Here is a 22,673-nt window from a genome sequence, read left to right as displayed (position 1 = left end):
TCCCTGATTTAGAACTGGTGACTCAAGTGTCTATCATATTTCTTAATATCCCTACAGTCATACAATGCCCTATGGATTGGTAAACAAGTGGGTAGTGGTGAGGATGCAAATCTGGCAGCAGAAAAGTATCAAATGCAAAGTGAGTGAGAACTGAAATGGATTTATGAGCAATGACTTTGCCCATGGAGAAGTGGCCTTTAGTGTCCATGGAGTTTTCATTTTTTTCTTTTGTTTTTTTTTTTGGTTTGTTTGTTTGTTTGTTTTTTGGACTCACCTGAAGATCTGGGCATTAAAGATTGAATTGTACTCCCTGCCCCCAACCTGCAAATTCCCATGTTGAAGTCCTAACCCCCAGAACCTCAGAATGGGACCTTATTTGGAAACCGAGTCATTGCAGATGTAATTAGTTCAGACGAAGTCCTACTGGAGTAGAGTGGGTTCCTAATCTAACATGACTGGTGTCCTCACAAAAAGAATGCCATGTGAAGATGAAGCAGAGACTGGGGGATGTATCTACCAGACAAGGAATGATAAACATTGCCAGCAAACCACTAGAGTTAAGAGAGGCATGGAACAGAATCTCCCACATACTCTCACCAAGAACGAATCTTGGACTTCTAGGCTCCAGAACTGAGAGACAATAAACCTCTGTGTTCACGCTACCCAATTTGTGGTGCCCTGTTATAGCAGCCCCAGGAAACTAATACACTGGGGTAGAAACTTTCAGAGGCTTGACACAGACTCTTGATCATACTGAGGAAGATGAGCAGGTCTTCAGGAAACACTTGTCATGGTTTTCAGAAATACTTAGAGAGGCCCCAGCGGATCCTTAAGGAATGCTGTCTGAAAAACAATGGCCTACGGCAAATGCTGTCCCAGTGCAGGTGGTGGGACTTGAAAAGGAGGAAAAATCCTTTGGCCCCACTTAAGAAATCCATGGAAACACAGGATCCTGTGTGAGGAAAGAGGCTTTGCCCCTGACTCAACTAAGGGTGCATTGATTCTGAAAAGCAAATGAAGAAAGTACTCAGAATCATGATGGAAATAACAAGAAAGATGGGAAATGAAGGGCAGGAAAAACCTCCTGGACTGTGGGCCAGGTTGAGGAAGGCTCTTATGGGGTTGTCCACAATTTCTAGTAAATATACCCAGAGCAGATGGGAGAGTTTTTTCAGAAAGTCCTCATAACTTCTACTTTAAACCCTAGGGAATTTCAGGAAACCCCAAAGAAACCCAGAGGTTGTGACCTTATATTTTCTAAGGTTTTTCTGTGGCAAAACCGAAGCAAGCCTATTTGGAAAGCTAAGTTTGGGACCAATAAGATATTAAAAAAAAAAAAAAAAGCAAAACTAAAGGCAAAACTGAAGGACCTACTGCATATGAATGGACAACTTATCCCAGTTTGTCTGGGACTCTCCTGATTTTAACACTAGAAGTCCCATCAGTTCTGAGCAAGTTGGGATGGCTGATCACCCTAAGACATACCTAATGCTATACAAGTCTCTCAGGAGTACAGATACACATACAATGTATGCTGCCTCCAAAGATTATTATATAAACATTCTTGAAAGAAATAATATGGCAACACATAAAGCTGGGCAAGTAACAAAATAATAATTAAAGCCTAAAGTTTCTTGACATGATATCGATGCTAAGAAAATGGATAAAAACTGAGAATAAAAATAGTCAGTAATTATTGAATAATTTTCACATGCCAAGGACAATCTAAAGATTTATATATATATTAACTTCTCAATCTTCAAAATAACCCTATGAAGTCAATACCCATTTTACAGATGAAGACACTGAGGCATGAATAATTTCTGGCCAAGGTCACAGGTTTCATAAGTGAAAGAACCGTGACTAAAATCTTTTCTGCCTTCAGAGAACAAGCTCCAAACTATTACACTATTGTGTCAGATGAAGAAGGGCCTTGGCATGTCATGCTGAGGTGTTTCACCCCAGACGCAGTGGGAAGCCACTGAACAGTTCTAATTAGAAGACATACGTGGTGGGTGTATGGTATATAGAGATAATGCCTTGCCTCTATACAGAGTGAAGGCAGAAGCTTAAGGATGGGCAGGATTTAGCAGAGAAAGAAGAGGGCTTCTCATTGACATGACTCACTTTTCTTTATGCCCATGGTACTCTATGTTTATTCATTCCATGGCCATTATCATCCTTATAGTAACAATGTGCTTCCATGGGTATCTCCCTACTGAGCTCCTTAAATGTAAGTTCCATGTTTCATTCATCTTTGGTTCTTCATGCCAGGAACCATGGCTAGTATACAATAGTCACTTACTAAATGTTCACTGAATGAACAAGGCACAGAGATGGGAATGGGCATGGTATGTTTGGATAAGTTGAGGCAACCTGAATAAATTAGACAGTGGTAGGAAATCATACTGAATAAGGCAAAAAAGAGTTAGAGAATAGATTTTATTAAGAGAAAGGGATAATAAAGACAGATAGGAGGATACGGGGGTCAAGGCTAAAAGCTGGGCTCCCTGCTTTACCTGCTGCCCAGCCCTCCTCCCTATCACTACCAGAAAGAGATTCTAAAATTTAGATCCAGTCACACCTTTCTTCTACTTAAAACCTTTCAGTGGCTTCCCACTGCCTTTGGGGTAAAATACCTTAGCATGGCATGCAAGGCCCTTCTTCACCTGACACTTGATTTTTCTCAACAGCTTCGACCCCATTTATCCCCTACAACCTATGAAATAAACTGCTTACACTTCCAGAAACTCATTGCACTGAATCCTGCCCCTATTCTTCAGCCTGGGATGCCCTTCCTCCACTTTTTGTACATGACCAATTCTTTAAGACCCACCCTAGGCATCACTTTCCAGGAAATCCACCCTCATATCCACTTCTTACCCAAGGTTGGCCTAGATGTGCTCCTCTGAGCTCCCAGAGTGATCTATGCCAACCCCTCCTTGGTACCTGCCATATTCTAATGCAAATGTTTGCTTTTCTCATCTGCTTAGAGATAGATAATATCTTTCATCTCTTTCCCTTAGTGCCTGGAACCAAATAAATGCTCCATAAATATTTAGTGAATGAATTAATAAATTAAGGAATACATCACTCCTCATCAATCCTAATATTCAATCCTTGGCTCTCATCAACTACTTGGTACAAGACCTTACATGCTGGAATTCATATTCAATATTCAATCCCATTTGGTTTATCCTACCTCCTGGCACAGTCTTGAAACAGGAAAGTGTTTAGAGAATATCAACTAGAGTATTACCAAAGCACTGCGTGGATGCCTGTCATCACCCCAAATTGGGGCACAGATCATGACAGGCTTCTGCTCACCTTCTGACCAAATAAACAGCAGTTTCTTCCCCAGGACCGGAGTTGGACTTCGCCCTGAGTACAGTTCCTAGGCATTCCTTGGTTTCCAACCCTCCTAGCCCCTGCCTTGTACTTGACCCCTTATCAACATTACCCAATTGATATGCCAAAAATGGGTATAAGCATTGGGTTATTGATCCTTCAGCCACTGGGGCTTTCAAGCAGGGCCTGTGGTCGTCCTGAGTCAGACAATTGGGACACACAGACAGCTGCAATTTCTGTTCTTTTCTCCCTAATCCCTATGTCAACCAGGTAAAATACCCTAGATAATTCAGGCCTTCGGTCTACCTTCCATTCACTCTGCTGCAGCCCTGGCCCATTATTTTTTTGCTTTCTCCTCATGGAAGAAATAGAACAAGGATAACCTATCTCTGAAAATAGAGGTATCCCCAAAACACAGGCATGGTTTCAGACTCCCTGGGCTAAAGCAGAGGGGCAGGGGGAAAGCAAGCTTTTTGAAGGCAAGAAGTAGATGAGACAGTGACTATATCAAGGGTTGGCTATAGCATCAAGGGTTGGCTTTCTTGGTAACATGGAGTTAGCACTTTTGGCTCTATGCTCTGGGGATGAGGAACATCGAGGCCCAGGAGGCACTTTTATTATTCAAAAGAGGCAGTGTGGACTGGAGAATGTGACTACCAGTGGACCTGAAGAAATTCTTTCCTGATGACTATTTTTCCAGGCTCATATGGCTAGAACCAATGGGCAGTGAGAGGAAAGGAGAAAATGTATGTAAGCATTGAAGGAAAGAGAGACATGGAAGTACAGGGAAGGTACAGACTTATCTCTGGATTTTGACATTAGTGAATGGCAGACAAATCAAGGTGATACCCCAAACTTTACATTTGAATAGTACTTTATAGTTGACAAATAAATTTCTTTCACCATCTTTCCTTACCCAATCTGGGGAAGATATACAGAGAATGCATCTGTGTGTGAGGAAATGAGCCAAGGCTGGGGAAAGAACCACCTGAAGGAATTAAATGTAATGGCACCCACTATTCAACCAGGGCTGGGAATGGTACCTGTTTCCAGCAGTCCCACTGGAAAACCTTGTGAATCACAGGATATTAGGTAGTGTACTCAGAAGAGTCTTGCCTCAGTAGGGGTAAATAATTAACCTTAGACCTAGCACTGCTCTGGTCCTGCCTAACAAATTTTATAAGAAAGACCTGAAAAGATCAAACTTTTTTCAAGTAACTTAACTGTATCCTAGAACAAAGCTTTAGAATATTTATAGGAATATAGAAATATTCAGCAATCAACAAGGTAAAATTCACAATGTCTGATATCTAATAAAAAACTACTAGACATACAAAGGAGCCAGAAAATAAAACCTATGATGAGGAGAAAAATCAATCAAAACTGACATAGATGTTAAAACTAGCAGATAAGGGTTTTTAAATGGCTATTGTAATTGTGTTTCATATGTTCAAAAATTAAATAGAAAAACAGAAGAGACACAAAAAAGACCTTGCACTTGAAGAGATGAAAAATATACAGGATGGTATCAATAGTAGGTTAAATATTGCAGAAGAAAAGATTACTGAACTCCAAAACAGAGCAATAGAAACTATTCAAAATGAAATACTGAGAGAAAGAATTTTTTAAAATGAAGTATCAGTGAACTGTGGGACAACTTTAATAAAGCTAATACTCATGCAAGTGAAATCCCAAAAAGAGAGTGCAGGAAGTAGAAAAGATATTTGAAGAAATAATGACCCTCCTCAAATTCCAAACTTATTAAAAACCATAAATCCACAGATACAAGAAACTAAAACTTAACATAAGAAACCCAAGGAAAATTATACCAAGGCACATAAAAATTGAGTCAAACCAAGTGGGAAAAAAAAGAAAAGGAAATCTTAAAAGTGGCCAGAGGAAAAAAGACATGCTACACACACACACACACACACACACACACACACACACACACACACACACACGTTACAAAGATTGACAGCAGACTCCGCATCAGAAACAATGCAAGCAAGAAAATGGTGGAATAAAATCTTTACTGAAAGAAGGAAAAATCCTGTCAACATAGAATTCTATGCCCACCCCAATTATTTTTCAAAAACAAAGGTGAAATCAAGACATATTGAGGCATACAAATCTGAAAGAATTCTTCACTAGCAGACTTGCATGACAAGAAATGTTAAAGGAAGTCCTTCAGGAAGAACAAAAATGGTGCCAGATGGAGATACAGATTCACACACAAGAATGAAGAACTCTAGAACTGTTAATTACATGGGAAAAAAATATAAGACTTTTTTCTTATTATTTAAATCTCTTTAAAATATAATAGTATAAAAATAACATTATAGTATGGAGTTTATAGCACATGTATAAGTAAAACATATGACAACAATAGCACAAAGGTCAGAAAGGGAGAAATGGAAGTGTACTATTATAAGGTTCTTATACTATATGTAAAGTGGCATAACATCATTTGAAGGTGAGCTGTAATAAAGTCACATACCATAAACAACCCTAAAGCAACCATTAAAGTAACAAAATAGTTATAGCTAATAAGCCAACAATGGAGATAAAATGAAATCATAAAAAATATTCAGTTCTCATCATGATAAGTGTATTCTTTAATCCACATCATATATTTCTCTCATCCCCTCCACCCACCTCCCCTTTGGTAACCATCAGTTTGTTCTCTATAGTTAAGAGACTGTTTCTTGGTTTCTCTCTCTCCCTTTTTTCTTTTCCTTTGCTTGTTAGTTTTGTTTCTTAAATTCCACATATGTGTAAAATCATATAGTATTTGTCTTTCTCTGACTGGCCTATTTTGCTTAGTATTATACTCTCTAGCTCTAGATTAAAAGCACATTAGTGCTTTCCAGGGGATACTAGGATTGAAGTGATTGCTAATGGCTACAGAGTTTCTTGTGATGAAATTGTTCCAAAATTAACTGTGATGATATTTGCACAACTCTGTGAATATACTTGCAACCATGGAGCTGGATACTTTAAAAGGGTGAATCATATATTATGTGAATATATCTCAATAAAGCTGTTTTTAAGGAAAAAAACCACTCAATTAACCCAAAACAGAAAGGAAAAGGAAGAGAGGAGGTAATAAAGAATAGGTGAAACAAACAGAAAAGATATAACAGGATGATAGACAAACATATCAATAATCACATTAAATATAAGTTGTCTAAATACCATAATCAAAAGACAGAGATTGTCAGATTGGATAAAAAGGCGAGCTCCAACTATATGCTGTCTACAAGGAATGCACTTCAAATGTAAAGACACAAATAGGTTAAAAGTAAAAGGGCAGAAAAAAATATGGCATGATAACACTAATCAAAAGAAAGCCTGGAGTGGCTTTATTAATATCAGACATAATAGATTTCAGAGCAAATCATATTCCTGGGGGAAAAGAAGTTCATTTAGTAATGATAAAGGGGTCAATTCATCAAGAGGGCATCATAATCCCAAACATTTATGCATCTACTAACAAAGCTTTAAAATATGTGAAGCAAAAACTGATAAACTTTCAAGGAGAAACAGACAAATCCACAACCACAATCAGAGATTTAATGGCCCCCTCTCAATACTTAAATAGAAAAAGTAGACAGGAAATTAGTAAGGATATAGGAGATTTGAAGACTTGATCTAACCGATTTGACTGCCATTTATTAATACTCCACCCAACAATAGCAAAATGCACATTCTCTTCAAGTGTTTACAGAACATTAACCAAGATAAATCATATTCTGGGCCATAAAGCAAATCTTAACAAATTTAAAATATTTTCTCTGATCATAGTGCAATTAAATTATAAATCAATAACAGAAAGATTGCTGGAAAATCCCCAAAGAGTTGGAAACTAAAGAACAAATTTTTAAATAACCTATGGGTCAAAGAGCACAGTATATCAGGTGTCTCCAGGTGTGCTAGGCATTGTATTAGGCTCCTTATATACATTACCTCTAAACTTCAGAATCAATTTTAAGATGGGCATTGATAATTTCATTTTTCAAATGAGAAAACTTAGGCTCAGAGAGATAAAGTAGTATGTTTGAAGAATGGTCCATAGCTAGAAAATGGCAAGCCATGTTTCTGTGGCTGTCATCTCCAGGTACTTTTCATTAAACCATAGACCTCTTTAAGACTGAACGTAAAATCTTAACCTCTTCTGCTTCTCTGTTACTTTGCATTGTATTTGTTCTTATGCCTTTGATTTTTAAATTATATTATAATTATTCTTTTGCAACTGCTCTTTTTTGTTTGTTTTCTTTTGTTTTGTAACACACTTCAAAGTGCATATGGTGACTTCCAGAGAGAACTACATTCTCCTTGAAGGAAAGAGTCCTATCTTACTCATCTTTTCTACCTCAACAACTCATCAGTGTACCTAGTAGGCACAGCACTCTCCTTTCAATGGGCACTGAACCCCAAAGCTGTGCAGTCCAGGATCTTGTCAGCAGTAATGCTTGGAAATGGATATTTACCTTACCTCCTAATGTAGGTAGTCCCGGTTTAAGAATGAGTAATGACCTAAAAGTTCCTTTGTAAGCCTCTTTTTTTAAATTTTAAAAATTTATTCATTTGAGAGAGAGAAAGAGAACACAAGCAGGAAAGAGGGTCAGAGGGAGAGGGAGAAGCAGACTTCCTACTGAGCAGGGAGCCTGACGTGGGGCTCAATCCCAGAACCCTGGGATCATGACCTGAGCTGAAGGCAGAGGCTCAACCAGCTGAGCCACCCAGTTGCTCTCCTTTGTAAGCCTCTTATTTAACACTGAGAATACATTTTCCATGTAAATTGGAATTAGATTCCCAGGACAAAATAAAGAAATTCAGTTGAGCACATAATAAGTTTAAAATTCGGTACTAACATAGTACACCATGTACAATCAACCAACATTTATAACTAGGGTGATATAGGAAAATGCTTTTCAGTTTTCATCCCCGAACACCAGGCACAGATTTCTTCTCCATTTGCTGGCTCTCACAGGGGAGGAAGGGGATGGACTCTGGCAATGACAAAAAGGTGGAAACTACTTCCTGGTACCAGTGATGGGTTAACCCACCACATTACATCTGCTAGAAGGACATCTTCCTAAGGTGTCCTGAATAAAGGAGCAAACAATAGTTGCCTTCATTAGGGCAATGTGTATGTCCAAACAAGGAATGTCTAATGACTAGTCCTAATCAGATGCTCCTTACATTGGAGACTGTCTATACAAATATTCAGTCTATTAATTGAGACTAATGCCAAAAATAACTACTACAGATGTCAAAAGCGCCCAACACAAATGGCTTGGGAGTTGAGATTATCTCTGGAAACCTCAATGCTGGCTCTATCACGTATACATACACAATCACCACCCTGTCCCATTCTCACACACATCGCTACTTCTAGGAGCATTTTCTCTTCTCTACCTGAAATGCTATAGCACCTTTTCTTATTAATGATAAACGGTGTATTTCCAGAACTCCACAGTTTTAAAAAATTTTTTATAATAATTTTTTATTATATTATGTTAGTCACCATACAGTACATCCCTAGTTTTTTATGTAAAGTTCCATGATTCATTACTCGCATATAACACTCGGTGCACCATGCAATACGTGCCCTCCTTAATACCCATCACGGGCCTATCCCATTCCCTCACCCCCCTCCCCTCTGATGTCCTCAGATTGTTTCCCAGAGTCCATAGTCTCTCATGCTTCATTCCCCCTTCTGTTTACCCCCCCTTTCTTTTTTTAAGTAAAGTTTTATTTTCCTACAGTCTAATTTTTACACGTTTAAGAATGTACCTAGGTCTAGGAATTCTGAGAAAAGAATAGTTACTTTTCATTAGGGTGTTGTCTCTTTTACTGATTCCTTTTCTTTCCTTCAAATCTGCACCAGCCCTCTTCATTTACATGCTGTACTTTAAAGGAACTTAAGTGTATTTCCTCTCAGCTGCAGACTAGAAGCTGAATATCTAGTTACTCACAGGCAAAAGAGCAAAAGAATAATGAAAACTGTTAGCATGTTATCTATTATCTATCTATTTAATACAACAATAATAACAACACAGAAACAACTTATTTTTGGACCAAAAGGCAGGGTGGATCCTAGAGGCTGCCAACACAGGTTATAAGGTATGATTTGACAGAAAACATCAGGTCTAGCTTGTAAGAAAGCACTAGTCAGATTCCAGAAAATGTGGCCATGCCTAGGGGGCTGAGACAGAAAGCAAGAAAGGACTTTGTGCCTGACCCTCCCCACCTATGCTTCCAGGGCCTGGAAAGCAGCAGAAGGTAGACACAGGGCTATAGGCCAGGCCTGGGAGAGCCAAGACTGGCTTAGATAGAACACAAAGAAGATGGTGCAAACAGGAGGGAGGACTAGAGGCCAGAGGCTGGCCCAGAGCCCCAGGCTGGGACAGAGGAGAGGGTCCTAAGGAGCTGAACAAGCAGGAGATCAAAACCAGGAGAATGCCATGCAGACACAAAGCTCTGAAGACTGAGGAGGAAAGCACTTCATCCTCTCCCTGCTGAACAGGCCGCAGATGTAGCCAGCTGGCATACATATTGCTAGTAAGCAACCCACCACTCCCAGAAATTGATAGCATGCTTTTCACCCTGGCCACCCTTCCCCCTCTCTCCTTTCCCGACTCTGCTCAAATTGGCAGAATAATGAAGGGGAACATGTAAGAACAACAGAAGAAGGCGGACAAAAATATTTGAAGAGTGAACAAGGTAGACCTAAGTGTTCAGACATGGATACGTGGATTCCCCAGTTGCTGTGGCCTGTAGAAGTTCATTCTCACGTGGACGTCTGCAAGCTAAGGAAACAAGCAGGTGGAGAGACAGCATCCCCACAGAACGAAGATGAATAGGGCCACCTGCTGCAGGGTTTGGCAACTCAAGACATACTGGCGGGGGGGGGGGGGGGGGGGAAATGTACCCAAAGCAATGTTCTCTTTCAAAAGATATAACTTTGCAGTGTTGCTGTTTTTCCTGTTTTTCATGTTCTATGTCTGGCTGCCAGTGGGAGGCAGTGGGCGTGAGAGGGAGAAGGCAGGGCTCGGGGGGAGACAAGACAGTTGGCTTGAAAATACTGCTGAAAACCTGCGGGCTTGGGGATTTACTTTTCTCTTCTTTCCCAGTCCTAAAGGGGACAGACAGGGAAAGGTTGGGCCTGACCCATGGAAATGGGGATCAGATAATGGGTTAACAGAGCAGAGGCTCTAGCCCACCCACACTTCTGCTTTGGCCCAGTTAGCACAGTGTCCCTTCAAGTCCTTCCTCCTTCTTTGTCAGATGCAGCCCTGTGGATCGAGGGCTGCCCCTGTCCGTACAAATCTGCAAGAAGCCTGCAGCCTCTGACCTAAGAGTAGACGTCACTGACCCTCTTGACTGGTGGTGCTCCTGCTCTCTTTCCACCTTCGCAGACCCTGGACTCCTACCGCACTATTCTTACCTTGGCTAACCTCCCTGGGTTGATCCACAAAAGTGTTTCTCGACAGTAGCACTATTAATATTTTGGGCCAGAAAATTCTTTGTTTGGGAGGCTGTTACAGGTTGAATTCTGTTCCTCCAAAAAGATTATGTTGAAGCCTTAATCTCTAGCACCTGAGAATGTGACCATTTTTGAAAATAGTGTCATTGCAGATATAATTTGTTAAGATGAGTTCATATTGGAACTGGGTGGTCTTTAATCCAATCTGTAACTAGTAGCCTTATAAGAAGATGGTCATGTGGCCCCAGAAACACTTTTTATGAAGATGGCATCAGAGGTGAAGAAGGAAGCCTCTGCCCTTCCCAAAGCAGGGGCTAAAGCAAAGGCTCTGAAGGCCAAGAAAGTGGAGCTGAAAGGTGTCCACAGTCACATACAAAAAAGAGATTCGCATGTCACCTACTTCTGACGGCCCAAGACACTGCATCTCTGAAGGCAGCCCAAATATCCTCAAAAGAGTGCCCCCAGGAGAAACAATTTTGACCACTATGCCATCATCAAGTTCCCCTGACTACTGAGTCAGCGTGAATAAAATAGAAGACAACAGCACACTTGCAGATGTTGAGGCCAGCAAGCACCAGATCAAACAGGCAATGAGGAAGCTCGAGGACATTGAGGTGGCCAAGGTCAATACCCTGATCAGGCCCGATGGAGACAAGAAGGCATATGTTCTACGGGCTCCTGACTATGATGCATTGGATGTTGCCCACAAAATCAGGATCATCTAAATGGAGTCCAGCTGGCTAATTCTAAATATAAGTTTTTTCACCATAAAAAAAAAAAAAAAGATGGCCATGTGAAGATACAGACACAGAGAGAGCACCATGTGACATGAAGGCCAAGAATGGAATGATACAGCTACAAGCCAAGGAACACCAAAGACTGCCAGCAAACTATCAAACTCTGGGAGGGAGGCCTGGAGCAGACGCTCCCTCCCAGCCCTCAGAAGGGATCAACCCTGCTGACACCTTGATCTCAGACTTCCAGCTTCCAGAACTGAGATAATTCATTTCCGTGGTTTTAAGCCCCACCCCACCCCCGGTTTGGGCTACTTCATTGCAATAGCCCTAGGAAACGAACACGGGGGCTGTTCTTTGTACCCTCAAATGTTTAGCAGCATCCCTGGCCCATACCCACAGGATGCCAATAGCAGTCCCTTCCACAGATGTAATAACCGAAAGTGTCCCTAGACATTGCAAATGTCCCCTGGGGGGCAAAATCGCCTTCTAGTTGAGAACAAATGTTTTAGATCATAAGACCACAGAGGAAGCCCTAGTGAGGGAGACCACAGAACTTCATCAGCTTACAGTGCTTTCCTGATAATCTTTAGATGGCAGAAGCCTTGAGCAGTCATCAGTACTGTGGTTCTTACAGGACAGGGTGAGGGGGTAGGTAAAGGAGCTTGGGGAGAAAAGCAGTATCCAGGCCCTACCTCAAATTCCTCCAATCAGAATGGCCGGGGGAGGGGCAGGGGTGTATGGCAGCATATTTTTTAAAAGCTATCACTGCAGCCACTATCTAAAGTCAAAACCACTCATCTAAGGGCAGGGCTCAAAGCCTGGGCTGAAATTCTGAGGTGAGAGAAATCGAGTCTTTTGCCTTAAAATAAAACAGCTATAGTCTTTGAATGAATAGTGATGCTTCTGAAGACCAGAAAAATTTAGGAGAACGAAAGACTATAATGGATTTAATACTTTGCTTGGAAGTTTAGATATAGTAACTGTGGTTTATAAAAGCAAAAACTGGGAATAACCAAAATATTCAACAATAGGGGATTGGTTCACTACATTGTGGTACTGCCACAGGATGCAGTCATTACAATAATGTTTTGAAGACTATTTAGTGATCAGAGGAAGTGTTCTTGATGTAAGATTAAATGAAGAAGGCAGGTACACCAAAGTATGGTTTTCTCTACCTACCTACCTACCTACCTACCTACCCACCTACCTATCAATGAAACTACTACATCATGATGGCTGCCAGTTTGGGATCCATTTACAAACATTATTACATGTGGTAGATTGTGTCATTATCTCAAATTACAGATAAGAAAAGTGAGGTTTGGAAAGACTAAAAAACTTGAGTAAGCTCACAGAGCTGGTGAATGGCGGATGCTGGTCTGGAATTCACATTTGTTTCACCCCAAGCAAGATATTCTTTGCGTTCTGCTGTACTAAATAGAAATTCGCCAATAAATATTAAGAGTTTATATATAATTATTTCTGAGTGATATTAGGAATGATTTTTCTTTCCCACTGTTTTCTTGTTTTCTACATGTTCTATGGTGAACATGTATTAATTTTACAATCAGAAAACATGGAAGAGTCACTTAAAGTATAAAAATCCTATACACATTCTTTAGAAATTATTCCAAAAAATAAACAGAAATTTTTATATCTACATATATCGACTTATTTTTGTATGTGCAAGAAGAAAGATGTGCAAGATAACTGTGATTACCTTGGGAGGGAGGGAAGTAGGAGTAGAGGGATAATTAGCATTTCTATTTATATATCTTTGCAGCATTTCACTTGTTATTACAACAAATAGGAATCTCTTTCAAAATATGAAAAATACCAAACAAAAGAAATTTTAAAGGAAAAGATAAGAATCCAATATATTTTTGTCAACCAAGTACATTTAGAAATACAAATAGATTTCACTACAAATGTATTTATCTTAGACATGGGTCCATTTCCTAGCTCTGGGATCCTGAAGACACTAATGTTTGATCAACCACAGTGAAATATATAATTACAAAAAATGTAAAATCTCTCTGTAGCCCTAGTCAGAGATGTCATCTTTCTCAGTTTGGATTTTATGACATTGCTCTTCAAAGCTTAAAAGAAACATGACTTTGGTATGACATATATATGCAAAACAGATCCAGTTAAAAATAATACCCTATGAAGTCCTTAGAAATTATTCTCCCTGGGCACAGTGCCAGCATCAACTGCCCATGACCCTGAATTGTTTCCCTCAGCAGTCAGAAGTAAGAGACATGTCAAATTTGAAAATACTTAAAAGTGAGACAAGCTCTTGGACAATACCCCCCAGAGCTTCTGTCGGGATTGGGGCTGTATGGTTCGGTTGCAAACCTTCCTTATCACTATCACATAACTATCAAAGCCCTAACGTCCATGGCGTTTAGCTGACAGGAGCACACTGACAGGCAGGAGCCCGGTCTTTCGATGACTCTGTGTATGATACTGACAGGCTGGTATGGATTGAAATGCTCGGGACTCTTGAAATAAAAACCATCAAAATAAAGAGAACTTGATGCAAAAGTAAAAGGAATTAACAGGAGAGATCCAGTTCTAGAATCATCCTCCCTCTTTCAGTCTGACTGGTCCATCCTAGGACTGGGATTTCAGTGGGTTAGAAAGGCTAGGTTGCTTGCATCTCACCTTCCCCAGGTGTTCTGTTAGAATCATCATCATCGTCATCATCCTCACCATCATCACCATCATCATCATCATCATCCAGGAGAAATACGGCTGTTAGCCACAGGGCTGCTCCCGGCCCCACAGAGAGTGACACATACTGCATGAAGGGCCGTATTCCCTGGTCAGGCTCCCCTGAATGCAGGCCAGCCCTAGACGGCTGCTGCAGTGCTGGGAGAGACTCTTAGTGAGGGAAAAGGAAAACCTTAGCCTCTGCGGGGGTCCTGGGCTTGTCTCTACTCATGACTGGAATCAGTGAACATTGCCATGTGCCCTGAGGCATCCAAAGAAAGGGTGAGTTATATTCAGAATGCTCTGCATGCCAAGCATGGGGAGTTTAAACTGTATTTCAGAAAGTTTACCATCAATAAATGTGAAATTGGAAGCTGCAGCAAGAAGTGATTAGGGTTGAGCCTTGGTTCTCTAGGAAATTAAATTATGTAGAAGAGTTCATTCTCCAAGGACACAAAAGAAATGAGGTGTGACAGTAGTACAAAGTGGTGATATAATGCTGAGGGCACACTAGGTAGCAGAGTAATTGGGTAAGATGGAGAAGCCGGGAGAAGTTTTCAGAAGGAAGTGCATTTTTGAGCCAACTTTAAAGTCTAAAACGTGAAGGCAAAGGAGGAGGAATCTGCCAGGCACGGGAACAGCTTGGGCCAAGGTCCAGACTGGGAGGTCAGCATGATGTGAGGGACTTCGACAAGGAGCTCAGAGAGGTACAGTCCTGAGGGTTTCTCCCTCGAGCCAGGGTTGGAGATGAAAAGCTTGTTGGGGGTACACAGCAGGAGTGGCTAAGGGCTCTCCAGGAAGAAAGGACACCTGTCCCTAGAGAAGCACAGCGCAGGAGTCAGAGAGCGCAGCTCCCTGGTCTCACGATGGGACAAACCCCAGATCGTCACCTCATATAGTAGGAGGGTGGCGGGGAGGGCTGTAAGGGAGGTGGGAGGGCCAGAGGAAGGAGACCGACATGAGGAATGGGGCCACCTGCATCCCCTTCTCAAACAGGGCTGGATTCAGAGTTTTGCTTGAGATCAGAAGAGACAGCATCTATCCACCAAGGACTGTCATCACAATCTGTGGGTCCTTGGAAACCGCGGGAGCCCCACTGTCCAGGAGAAAACAACATGTTCTTCCCAATTCCTAGCCTCAGGAGTTTGAGTGAAGAGGCTCACCCACCGGAGCACTTCCTCAGCTGGATGAAAGAGGCTGTAGGAGATCCAGGTCTCCCCACACAGGGAGGTCAAGGGAAAGGGCAGAATCTAAATAGCTGCTGATGGAACTGTGAGACAGCGAAGGGTCACGAGGGCCAGGCTCACATCCCATTGTTCACCCTGTTATCTGGAGCTCTTGGGTGTTCCTGACTTTCACAGGTCCAGAGCTATCTTCCAGGACCGCAGGCCGTGCCTGTAATCCTCATAGTTAGGAAAGCCTCAGCAAGAAATTCCAGGCAAACTCACCCTCAGTGCTATAAAAGGGCAAGCTCAGCAACGGGATTATGGGAATGGTGACACGATGAACAGCAGCAAGCTGGCCAGGAGATGGGGTCTAGCGGGGCATAAATCATCTTGCTGAAACCTGGAAAGGTAGATGTGAGAGCCACAGGAGAGCAGCAGGGCCCTCTGGAAGGGCTGGGCAGGTGCTGGGGGCAGCACGGCTTGCTGCTGAGCCGGTCACTGGGAGCGGGCCTTCCCTGTTCTCTCTGGTTAGAAGGGCACATAAGATAAGTGGCCAGAGTGCGTTACACACCAAGCATCATGCTGTTTCCATTTTCATTTCCAAAATCCACTTGTGACCCCAAACTCTCACTGATCTACACTTATATAAACATCAGAACAAGGCTCATTAAATCAACAGCTTCAGCTTTAGAATGTGGAAAGTTTCCCCCAGCTAATCCTGCTCTGCATGGGAACCTGGCCCTCAAACCGTGTACGAAGCCTGGGGCATGAAGAGTTCAGTTAAGCTCTGAGACTGGTCAGCACATTCTCTTGGGAAACACCCAGTATGGGACAATATCATCAATCTTCTCAATATCTTTAGTTCCTCTTTTCTGAGCGAGTTCCAGACGTGATCTCATCCACTGCCACCATATCCCCCGAATAATAATGATGATAATTTACATCTGCCCAGTGCTCTAGACTTCAAGTGCTTTCAAGTAGACGTTCTCTCATTTAATGTCTACTTCGACTATGATGGGATAAATATTGTTCCCATTTTATGGATGTAGAAATGAGGTTTGGTGAGTTAAGTAATCTGCACATGCAGCTGGAGTAGCTCTGGGCTCTCTAACTCAGGCGTTCCCATCCCTGAATCCTTCTCACTGGATCTCTTGCCCCCCATAAGGAAGATGGGAGGGCGAATCTGTAACTTCCATTTTATTGACACGGAGATGATAGTACTCATAATTAAGTGGCCTTCATGTAAGGCACTGGGTAAGGGAAGAGAATCTAGGAAATTACCCTGGGTCAAGTTCATCCAGTGTCAAATTATCTGGCCGCCTGAAGCCATGACGGGATATAATTTCTTGGAATAAATCTCAAACCTCCAACCTTTCTAACTTTATAAACGTGTAAAACTGTTATCAGAATGATAGCTATAGTGGATGGGTGAGACCCAAAGTTTGCATCTAAATAATGCTCTCTTCTTTAGCTGTATTTTTATTTTAAAAAATATTTTACTTACCTATTGGAGAGAGAAAGAGATAGAGAGAGGGGGGAGAATGCAAGCACAGGGAGGCGCAGAGAGAGAGAATCTCAAGCAGACTCCACACAGAGCATGGAGCCAAACTCAGGGCTCAATCTCACAACCCTGAGATCACGACCTGAGCCAAAATCAAGAATAGGACAGTCAACCAACTGAGCCACCCAGGCACCCAAGCTATATTTGTTAAAGCAAATGAGACTGACCTTGTGAATTCCCAAGACACTAAAGAGTCATAATTTTAGGCATAGTCCAAGCCACATGAAGAAGAAAAACTGAAACACGTCTATCACATGAATTTGGAATTCTCTTTTTAGCCTCACTTACTGCCCCCTTCCCTCGATGTTATTTTCAAATTCTAAGCATATGATGGACTAAAGTCCCCCAGAGCTATTTCAAGCCGTACTTGGCATTGTCGAAGCTCAGATACATTATACAAAGTAGCCCACAGTGTGCAACACCATGGAGATAAGTAATTACAGCAGAGGTTGCCAGTATTCGGGGCGGTCAGCAACTAGAACACAGCGGGACAGCTGCTCTAGTCTCTGAAACTCAAAGGGTCGTGCCTAGGGCTGGCTGGCTTTTGCCTGTGTATCCCAAGACAAATAAAGGCACCAGTCCCAAAGAGGCTTGGATGTCCCCTGATGTTACAGGATGCCATGAGAGCTCAGCTCCCTCTGTCTCAAACCTGGCTTCCTTTCCAGGTGGAATAACTCAGATGTAATGCTTTGTTCCTGCCAGAACTTGGCAGTGGGCTTTTCTCCTGTTAAAAATGTATTCCAAACAAAATTAGTTCATGAAAATGCCTCTGGTTGCTCACTGGCAGAGGAAAAAAAAGACATATCTGCTTGGTGGGTTGTTCTTGTTGGTGATATGAGTTTTATTTTCTGGTTTGTGTAATATACAGCCTGAAGCCCTTCAGGGACTCTTAGATGCTGGTTCCTGGCACTTGTCATCTGTCCCAGCTGCCTCATCTACCAGAAAGTTCTCCAAAGCCCTTACCCTTCAGCCCAGACACTGCTGATTTTCTCCAACACCCCAAATGCCACAGCAAGGGAACATTCACCCCACGGAGCTCTCAGGGGTTCAGGAAAGCACTGCTCACCTGAAACACACTTGGACCAGGGCTGAGCGCTGTACCCTGGACTCTGACTGAGTCCCTATTTCAGAAAAGGATGTCCCTGGAGAAGATGGGACAGACATAAAGGGAAAAAGTAGAGGAGGAGGAGAAGGGGAGAAAGTAAAAGGAAAGAGGAGAAGGAGGAAAGAGGCTACAAAGGCTACTGTTTTGAAATACTCCCCACTACCACCGCTTCCTCCACCACCAGAGTCACTGGGCTCCACTCCAGCCAGGACCCAGAGAGTTGCCACAGCATTGCAATATACGTGCAACGACTGTGGGGAACAGGAAAGGCTTGGAGGGCACTTATAAACTGCCATTTTCTGAAGCTGTCACTTGGGAAAAGACTCCGAATCCTTGGCTTAAACCCAGCCATCCATTTTCAATGCTTATTTTGCTTCTCTTTACATATTTATAATTGTACCTGATTTTAATATCCTGTAATTATAAATTACCAGACTCTGGGAAAGAGTAGGAAGTCTTCACATTAGAGACTTCACCAATAATAATAATAATAATATCACAGATTACCATGGTAGTCTGTAACACCATAAACAATAGATAACTCTGTATCTATTACCATGGATATATCCTTAAGTGAGAAAAGCCAGTGACCAATATACCCATGTACATATAGAGAAAAATATCTGGGAGAATAAACACCAATGTATTAGCAACTGTTAGACAACTGAGTGGGTGGATTATATTTGTTCCTATTTGCTTGTCTGCTTTTCTCTATTGAATATGTGTAATTTTGTAATTAAAAATAAAGAATATAAATAAAAATAAAATAGAAACTTTGGGGAAAAAACTCCCAAAAGGATTTTGAGTAAGCTTGGTTTTTCCCACTACTCTGAATGTATGTGTGTTAGAAGGGTGGGCTTTGGGGTCAGCCTGCCTGGGTTCAAATCTTGCCTCCCGCACTTGAATGATCCTCTCTGGGCCTGATTCTTCACCTGGAAAATGACGATAAATTAACATCTACTCCAAAGGCTGGTTTCAAAGATTAAATGAGATATTCCTTGTAAAGTATGTGTTAAATGGCATTTCTTATCATTTACTCATTCTTGTATGCTTAACTTTATAGCACAGGTTTAAAACCTTGCAAATACTTTTCAAAATATTTTTATCCCCCTGTATGCAAATCCATCAGCGCTCCCTCTAGCTTTCAGCCTAGCCAGCACTGGCTTCTAGGGAGTCAAGCACACTCCTGAGGCCCATGCTGCTCAGTGTGTCACAAAAATGGAAAGAAGAGGGAAGAGAAAGGAAATCGATTTGGTTTCTCTTCACCTGGGCAGGTTGACCTGTGCTGAAATTAATTATTAGAAGACATGGTAATAAATGGTTTGCTTTCAGAATCAATAATGGGCAGACGGGAGAGCCTTCCTCTGGAACAGACTTTCCTGTTTCCTTTCTAAACCGTGTCAATGCTTTCTGAGAGACAGTAACTTTATTCTTCTCATCTGTATGTTATTCTTGCTGTGCATGGTAAATATGTTGTCACGTTGTGAAACTCTAGTGGTTACACTTTTGGTACCCCTCTAAGGAGGGCACTGAGTCGGAGAATTCTCTAGAGGGGAGAGTGTTCTCACTTGGTGCCCGGACTCTCTTTTCTTCCTTCTTCCTGCTTCCTTTTCTTGGGCCCCATGGCAGGCTCAGCTCCAGCCCAGTTTCAGAAATCAAATGGAAACACACATCTCACCAATAGACCTCTACATCAGGTCCCCTTGGCAACCATCCAGCCCTGCCCTGGTGCCCAGTTTTGATCCTGTCCCTAAGAATCAGTCCTTCCTTACCTGATGTACCAGGAACTCTGCCTCTGACTTGCGGCCCAGGGGCTGGAGACTTGCTATCCGTTAAGAGCATTCCCACGTGCAAACTGCTCATTCTTCTCCTTGGATCTCTGAACACATTCGCTCCTGGATGCCCAGTGCTGAGTACCCAGTATCTACCGCCCCTAAGCAGAATGCACCATTATTCCATTTGCTTCCTTGGTTCTGACTGGTCAGATTAGATGGCCGTTTCTTCCACAATGTTTACCTGAGGGTCAGGCTTCTCAGTACCCATAGCTGATCTCTTCCCTTGGCACCTGTATGGCTTACTGTATGGCACAGTATGGGACTGGCATAAAAACAGACACATAGATGCAGGGAACAGAATAGAGAGTCCAGAAATAAACCCACACTTATACGGTCAATTAGTCTATGATAAAGGAGGCAAGAATATACAAAAGGGAAGAGACCTACTCCTTCCAACATAGTTAAGCAGCCCACACCAAGCTGAGTGTTGAGAGATGACAGCAGGGTACTTGATAACCTAGCCTGGAAGAGAGTGAGGCTTAGATGTATTTTATCACCCCCACCCCATGGCCAACACTGCTGCCACAGAGGCCACTATTCGTCAAGCACCTCCTATGAGCCAAATTCTCTATTAGGCACTTTCCATATGTTATTTCTAACTGTCACATCACTCTTCAGGGTAGGTGTCCCTATATCCAATTTAGAGAAGGACACTGAGGCTCAGGGAAATAAAGTGACTGGCCCAAGACCAATAAAATGAAAGAACAGGTTGATTCCAAATGCTATGCTTTTTTTCCTATACCATATGTCCCAACAGATAGGAAATCACAGCTGAGAGGGAACTCTCAAATGGGCTTAGGGAGCTATCAAGGGGAGCAGATTTGGGAAACTAGGAAGTTTAGTTAGTGATAGCCTGACCTTAGCAAAAGGTGAAAGGAAAGAAACAAAATAATCTCCTAGGTCAGTCAAGTGCTGTCTACCAGTTTGTGCTGCAAAATGGAAATGAAGACTCAGGCCAGATGCTGGCCAAGATAATTGTTAAATAGGCCAAGCTCTAGCAGAGAGCAGAGCAGCTGTTACCAACCATTGTTACATATACTCCAGATAAGCCAGAGAACAGGCAGAGAAAGGTGAAAGGCAGTCACAGGGTTTCCAAAGGTCTAGGGTCACACAGAACCTTTGGATTAAAAAGATGTCATAGAGATCATAAAGGTGGTCCTAGAATCAAAGGGAAATCTTAAACAAAAGGAGGGAAAAGGTGTCACTCAGCAGTCTTGGGGCCACAGTGCCAACATGTAGCTATCTGAGGGATTACCCAGATATACACATCGAAAGAGGACTAGAAACTGCTTCTAGGGTGGATGCTGCCAGGCCTCATCCCAGATACATCTAAAGTTCTTGTGAATTAAGAGAGGGTACTGCAAGGTGGTTGAGAGCCTGGGCTCTGCAGCTAGACTGCCTGGGCTTGAATCCCAGCTCCACCATTTCCTAGCTCTGCCAACTTGTGATAATTATTTAACCTCTTTGCCTCAAATTTCTTATTTGTAAATGGGAATTAGAAATCCCTAACTCATGTACAAAGCTGGAGGTATCATAATCCCAGATTTCAAGATATATTACAAAGCTGTAGGAATCAAAACAGTATGGTATTGGCATAAAAACAGACACATAGATGCAGGGAACAGAACAGAGAGTCCAGAAATAAACCCACACTTATATGGTCAATTAATCTCTTATAAAGGAGGCAAGAATATAAAATAGGGCAAAGACAGTCTTCAACAAATGGTTCTGGGAAAACTGGACAGCTCCATGCAAAAGAAAGAAACGGGACCACTTCCTTATACCATATACAAAAATAAACTCAAAATGGATTAAAGACCTATATGTGAGACCTGAAACCATAAAACTCTTAGAAGAAATCACAGGCAGTAATTTCTTTGACATTGGCCATAGAAATGTTTTTCTAGACATGTTTCCTCAGGTAAGGGAAACAAAAGCAAAATTAAACCATTAGGACTACACCAAAATAAAAAGCTTTGCACAGCAATTAAACCACCAGCAAAACAAAAAAGCAACCTCCCAAATGGGAGAAGATATTTACAAATTATATACCCAATGAGGAGTTAATACACAAAATATATAAAGAACTAACACAACTCAATGCCAATAAATCAAATAATCTGATTAAAAAATAAGCAGAGGACCTAAATACGCGTTTTCCCAAAGAAGACATACAAATGGCCAGAAGACACATGAAAAGATGCCCAGTATCACTAGTCATCAGGGAAATGCAAACTAAAACCACAATGAGATATCACTTTATACCTATCAGAATGGCTAAAATAAAAAACGTGAGAAATGTTGGCAAGGATATGAAGAAAAAGGAACCCTCGTGCACTGCTAGTAGGAATGCAACCATTCCTATCATAGTGGTATAGCTACTATGGAAAAACAGCGTGGAGTTTCCTCAAAAAATTAAAGGTAGAACTACCATATGATCCAGTAATTCCACTACTGGTTATTTACCCAAAGAATTCGAAAGCACTGATTCAAAAAGATATTCATGCCCCTGTATTTATTGGAGCATTATTTGTAATAGCCAAGACATGGAAGCAGCCCAAACCCAAGTGTCCATTGATAGATGAGTGGATAAAGATGATGTGGTGTGTGCGTGTGTGTGTGTGTGTGTCTAAAGGAATATTAACATATATTTAAAAATATATATTAAAGGTTCTTAATAGAATATTAATAAATAATATTATATATTATAC

General features: G+C 41.7%; 1 protein-coding gene and 1 pseudogene across 4 annotated transcripts in view; one reads left to right on the top strand and one right to left on the bottom strand.

Annotated features, from left to right (window-relative positions):
- LOC103678822 (kalirin RhoGEF kinase) overlaps positions 1-22,673 on the bottom strand; it is a 453,600-nt gene that overhangs the window by 130,909 nt on the left and 300,018 nt on the right. The gene's annotated exons all lie outside the window — the stretch shown is intronic.
- On the top strand, positions 11,103-11,568 carry LOC121100411 (annotated as a pseudogene).

Source organism: Ursus maritimus, unplaced genomic scaffold, assembly GCF_017311325.1.
Source record: "Ursus maritimus isolate PB19 unplaced genomic scaffold, ASM1731132v1 scaffold_4, whole genome shotgun sequence".
In the NCBI taxonomy this organism is placed as follows: Eukaryota; Metazoa; Chordata; class Mammalia; order Carnivora; family Ursidae; genus Ursus; species Ursus maritimus.
The sequence above is the reverse complement of the archived record's forward strand: the minus strand, read 5'-3'. Positions and strand labels throughout refer to the sequence as shown.